The sequence below is a fragment of the Perognathus longimembris genome, chromosome 16 (genome assembly GCF_023159225.1).
Source record: "Perognathus longimembris pacificus isolate PPM17 chromosome 16, ASM2315922v1, whole genome shotgun sequence".
NCBI lineage: Eukaryota > Metazoa > Chordata > Mammalia > Rodentia > Heteromyidae > Perognathus > Perognathus longimembris.
The window spans coordinates 1,588,011-1,594,010 of NC_063176.1; positions in this window are offsets into that span (position 1 = coordinate 1,588,011).

Genomic DNA, 6,000 nt, shown 5'->3' on the forward strand with positions numbered 1-6,000 from the left:
GACATCACCTTCATAAGAGCAGTGCATTTTTTTTTTAAAGATAAGGACGAGCATTCTGTCCCTGAGTTCAACCCCAGTACTGGCACACGCACAAAATGTTACTGCCACTGTCTAAGTGCTTAGTGAAGATGGAGGAGGCTTTATGCCTACAGATGCAGGAAGATTACAATATATGGAATTTGGTACTATCCACAGTTCAAGGTATCCAGTAGGGGCTCTTAGGACATGTTTCCCTTGGACAAGAAGGAGCTCCATTGGAGATGAGCTAGGGAGCCCAGATTCCGCAGTAATAAGGATATTCAGAGAGGACGGATGCAAGGCGAAACACGGTACGTGTGCGGACGAGAGTAAATGCACGCAAAGGTGGAACTTTCTTTAGGGATGGAGGATGGGTTCCATTGTGTGTTCGTTGAGACATAGCTTCCCTTCCTAACATCGGAATTAAGATGCTTTGCTATTCTAAATTATATATAGGAGTTAAAGATAATAGATTTTGCAGAGGGGGGAAGCGATAAGGCAGTCGTATATTTGAGGATATAAACATAGAATAACAGTCTTAACACTCAGAAGCGCTGGAACATCTTGAGAAGAAATGCACATTTCAGTGTGTGTTCTGGTTTAACAAATGCAAATATGCTCCAAATTGGTGATGAAGAAAAGAATCTAAAATTAATTTAGTCCATTGCTAATCCGACTTTTTCCCCTATTCTAAATGCTTATTTTCTATTAAGGTGGAAAATACAAAGTAGTTAGATACCTAACCTGGTTTAAATTTAGTCCAACACAGTCCCTTTCAGAAATGTCTTGGCTTGCCTGGAATACAAGGCTTTTGTTCTGAGAGTTTCCATCTCTCTCGGGTTCTTCCACCGTGGTGGGTGGCGGGTGGGGGGGAGGTGGGGGGGTGGGGAAGGGGGAAGGCGGGGGGGGGGCAGGTGGGCGGGAGAGGGCGACCTGCAGAGCATTGGGGGCCGCGGAGGACGGAGGGCGGACGCGCTGGGCCCTGTGCAGTGGCCCGGCCTCCGGTCTCCAGAGGCGAGGGAAGTCGCATGGGTCGTGTAGGACAGGCTGCGGTGTTAGGCTGTGGTGTAGGACAGGCTGTGGTGTAGGACAGGCTGCGGTGTTAGGCTGTGGTGTTAGGCTGCGGTGTTAGGCTGTGGTGTTAGGCTGTGGTGTCAGGCTGTGGTGTCAGGCTGTGGTGTTAGGCTGTGGTGTAGGACAGGCTGTGGTGTTAGGCTGTGGTGTTAGGCTGTGGTGTAGGACAGGCTGCGGTGTTAGGCTGTGGTGTTAGGCTGTGGTGTTAGGCTGCGGTGTTAGGCTGTGGTGTCAGGCTGTGGTGTTAGGCTGTGGTGTTAGGCTGCGGTGTAAGGCTGTGGTGTCAGGCTGTGGTGTCAGGCTGTGGTGTTAGGCTGTGGTGTTAGGCTGCGGTGTAGGACAGGCTGCGGTGTTAGGCTGTGGTGTTAGGCTGTGGTGTCAGGCTGTGGTGTTAGGCTGTGGTGTTAGGCTGTGGTGTAGCACAGGCTGCGGTGTTAGGCTGCGGTGTTAGGTTGTGGTGTTAGGCTGTGGTGTAGGACAGGCTGTGGTGTTAGGCTGTGGTGTAGGACAGGCTGTGGTGTAGGACAGGCTGTGGTGTTAGGCTGCGGTGTTAGGCTGTGGTGTCAGGTTGTGGTGTTAGGCTGCGGTGTTAGGCTGCGGTGTTAGGTTGTGGTGTTAGGCTGTGGTGTTAGGCTGTGGTGTAGGACAGGCTGTGGTGTTAGGCTGTGGTGTTAGGCTGCGGTGTTAGGCTGCGGTGTTAGGCTGCGGTGTTAGGCTGCGGTGTTAGGCTGTGGTGTTAGGCTGTGGTGTAGGACAGGCTGTGGTGTTAGGCTGTGGTGTTAGGCTGTGGTGTTAGGCTGTGGTGTTAGGCTGCGGTGTTAGGCTGTGGTGTTAGGCTGTGGTGTCAGGCTGTGGTGTTAGGCTGTGGTGTTAGGCTGTGGTGTTAGGCTGTGGGGTTAGGCTGTGGTGTTAGGCTGCGGTGTTGGGCTGTGGTGTTAGGCTGTGGTGTTAGGCTGTGGTGTTAGGCTGCGGTGTAGGACAGGCTGCGGTGTTAGGCTGTGGTGTTAGGCTGTGGTGTTAGGCTGTGGTGTTAGGCTGTGGTGTTAGGCTGTGGTGTTAGGCTGCGGTGTTAGGCTGCGGTGTTAGGCTGCGGTGTTAGGCTGTGGTGTTAGGCTGTGGTGTTAGGCTGCGGTGTAGGACAGGCTGCGGTGTTAGGCTGTGGTGTAGGACAGGCTGTGGTGTTAGGCTGCGGTGTTAGGCTGCGGTGTTAGGCTGTGGTGTTAGGCTGCGGTGTTAGGCTGCGGTGTTAGGCTGCGGTGTTAGGCTGTGGTGTTAGGCTGTGGTGTTAGGCTGCGGTGTTAGGCTGTGGTGTTAGGCTGTGGTGTTAGGCTGTGGTGTTAGGCTGCGGTGTAGGACAGGCTGCGGTGTTAGGCTGTGGTGTTAGGCTGTGGTGTTAGACTGTGGTGTTAGGCTGTGGTGTAGGACAGGCTGTGGTGTTAGGCTGTGGTGTTAGGCTGTGGTGTAGGACAGGCTGTGGTGTTAGGCTGTGGTGTTAGGCTGTGGTGTAGGACAGGCTGTGGTGTTAGGCTGTGGTGTAGGACAGGCTGCGGTGTTAGGCTGTGGTGTCAGGTTGTGGTGTTAGGCTGTGGTGTAGGACAGGCTGTGGTGTTATGCTGTGGTGTAGGACAGGCTGCGGTGTTAGGCTGTGGTGTCAGGTTGCGGTGTTAGGCTGTGGTGTAGGACAGGCTGTGGTGTTAGGCTGCGGTGTTAGGCTGTGGTGTAGGACAGGCTGTGGTGTTAGCCTGCGGTGTTAGGCTGTGGTGTAGGACAGGCTGTGGTGTTAGGCTGTGGTGTTAGGCTGTGGTGTTAGGCTGCGGTGTCAGGCTGTGGTGTTAGGCTGTGGTGTTAGGCTGTGGTGTTAGGCTGTGGTGTCAGGCTGTGGTGTTAGGCTGTGGTGTTAGGCTGTGGTGTTAGGCTGTGGTGTTAGGCTGTGGTGTCAGGTTGTGGTGTCAGGTTGTGGTGTTAGGCTGTGGTGTTAGGCTGTGGTGTTAGGCTGCGGTGTTAGGCTGTGGTGTTAGGCTGAGGTGTTAGGCTGTGGTGTCAGGCTGCGGTGTAGGACAGGCTGTGGTGTTAGGCTGTGGTGTTAGGCTGTGGTGTTGGGCTGTGGTGTTAGGCTGCGGTGTTAGGCTGTGGTGTTAGGTTGTGGTGTTAGGCTGTGGTGTAGGACAGGCTGTGGTGTTAGGCTGCGGTGTTAGGCTGCGGTGTTAGGCTGCGGTGTTAGGCTGTGGTGTTAGGCTGCGGTGTTAGGCTGTGGTGTTAGGCTGCGGTGTTAGGCTGTGGTGTTAGGCTGTGGTGTTAGGCTGCGGTGTTAGGCTGCGGTGTTGGGCTGTGGTGTTAGGCTGTGGTGTTAGGCTGTGGTGTTAGGCTGTGGTGTAGGACAGGCTGTGGTGTTAGGCTGTGGTGTTAGGCTGTGGTGTAGGACAGGCTGTGGTGTTAGGCTGTGGTGTAGGACAGGCTGTGGTGTTAGGCTGTGGTGTTAGGCTGTGGTGTTGGGCTGTGGTGTTAGGCTGCGGTGTTAGGTTGTGGTGTTAGGCTGTGGTGTCAGGCTGTGGTGTCAGGCTGTGGTGTCAGGCTGTGGTGTTAGGCTGTGGTGTCAGGCTGTGGTGTTAGGCTGTGGTGTTAGGCTGTGGTGTTAGGCTGTGGTGTTAGGCTGTGGTGTCAGGCTGTGGTGTCAGGCTGTGGTGTTAGGCTGTGGTGTCAGGCTGTGGTGTTAGGCTGTGGTGTTGGGCTGTGGTGTAGGACAGGCTGTGGTGTTAGGCTGCGGTGTTAGGCTGCGGTGTTAGGCTGTGGTGTTAGGCTGCGGTGTCAGGCTGTGGTGTTAGGCTGCGGTGTTAGGCTGTGGTGTTAGGCTGCGGTGTTAGGCTGTGGTGTCAGGCTGTGGTGTTAGGCTGCGGTGTAGGACAGGCTGTGGGGTTAGGCTGTGGTGTTAGGCTGTGGTGTTAGGCTGTGGTGTTGGGCTGTGGTGTTGGGCTGTGGTGTTAGGCTGTGGTGTTAGGCTGCGGTGTTAGGCTGTGGTGTTAGGCTGTGGTGTTAGGCTGTGGTGTTAGGCTGCGGTGTTAGGCTGTGGGGTTAGGCTGTGGTGTTAGGCTGTGGTGTTAGGCTGTGGTGTTAGGCTGCGGTGTTAGGCTGTGGTGTTAGGCTGTGGTGTTAGGCTGTGGTGTTAGGCTGTGGTGTTAGGCTGCGGTGTTAGGCTGCGGTGTTAGGCTGCGGTGTTAGGCTGTGGTGTTAGGCTGCGGTGTTAGGCTGTGGTGTTAGGCTGTGGTGTTAGGCTGCGGTGACAGGCTGCGGTGTAGCACAGGCTGCGGTGTAGACTGTGGGTTCGATGAGCGGGACGGAGGCCTCTCTCAGCACCGCGTGTGCTGGTGCCCGGGAAGCCCAGGAGGAAGAAGGTGGCGGAGAGACTCTGAGACGTGGGGTGAGCCCCGCCCGCGGAAGGCCCTGGACTCTCGGAGCCTCCTGCGCGTGTGCTGCGGGCCGCAGTCCACGCTGCGCCTCGTCTCGGCTTGTCTGGCGTCCTCCGCTTAGGCTACGTTTCAGTATTTTCTAAATGGCAGGCGTCTGGAAGGCAGGCGGGCGCTGGGGGCTGGCAGTGCGGTCGTGAGCCCACGTCCGTCCGTCCCGGCAGCCGCCTGGGCCTCCGCCACGGTTCACAGCGCGAGCCCCACGGGCTTCCGGAGTAACCGCCAGCAAGATGACGTCGGGCTGCGGTCACGGTCGCGCGGGGGACGCTCAACGCACACCTCCGCGCTGCCCGGCGCTCGGCCTCCGTTCGGCTTTAATCATTTCATCCCGCTGCCTACGAGCGTTGTTTTGCAGACACTTGAGTGCCAGGAAGGATCTACCCCGATACTGTCTATCAACCTAAAATAGTAAATAATATGCCTAAAAGTCGGCTTTGAGGCGAGTACTGGGGAGCAGTTGTTATCGAAAACCCACCCCTCAGATACAGAGGAGGAAGCCAGGACGTTCAGGAGGACTGAGGAAAGCCCTGGCGGAGCATCGCTTCTCGGGGTGCGGGGCTGGGGGTGCGGGGCTCAGGGTGCGGGGACCAGCTGGGTCTCTCCGAGGACCTGGCGCACTGAGTCGGAGGCGTTCTCATCCGATGGAGCTGCCCTCGAACCCGCCACCCCCCCGAAGGGTACCGTTCAGCCCTGCGTCTAGGCCAGTCCCGGTCACGGCCACGCCGTTCCCCGCTGGGAGGGCAGAGAGGGGCGTTGGCGTGCCAGTCTAGATCTGCGACCCCGGCACGCGGGCCGGGGTGACGGGGTGGGCGGGAGGGCGGGGCGGGGAGCCGGGCACACGGGTGAGAAGCACGGGGCGGGTGAAGACGAGCGGCGCCCCCGCTGCCGGAGCTGGCGCCCCCACGCCCGACGCGTCCCCTGGTCCCCTTTCAATTCTTCCTGTCAACTGGTCCTGATTGCTCTTCCAGACAGTGCCTGACATAAAGTTTAAGAAATGAGTACCCTCCTTTGTAAAGAATTTCCACTATATATATATATATATATATATTCCTTCTTCAAAGTGAGTTCTCTGGCCTCCACCCCCCCCCATCCACCCAAGGCTGACAGAAAGCAATTCACCTGCCTTCAGCAGGTACAGGAGGAATTGCTCAATAACTACAGGTTGTCATGGAAACCAAAACCAAACGTGAAAGCCCAGTGAAGGCCGAATAGGAAGGATTTGTCTGCTCTAAGTGGCATTGTTTTCCCATCTCTGCAACTGTAGAGCCATTTCTCGCGGTAAGTTTTGTATTTGAGTGTTTTAGTCCCTTGGTGACCTCTTTTCCCCCCTCTTTCGAAGGCCGGTGACACGGCCCTGGTGACCGAGCCCTGCGGCCCGTGTGGTGGGCAAGCTCGGCGTGGGGAATCAGGCAGATCTTGGCACCTCATTGCTGAGATGTCTTCCCAT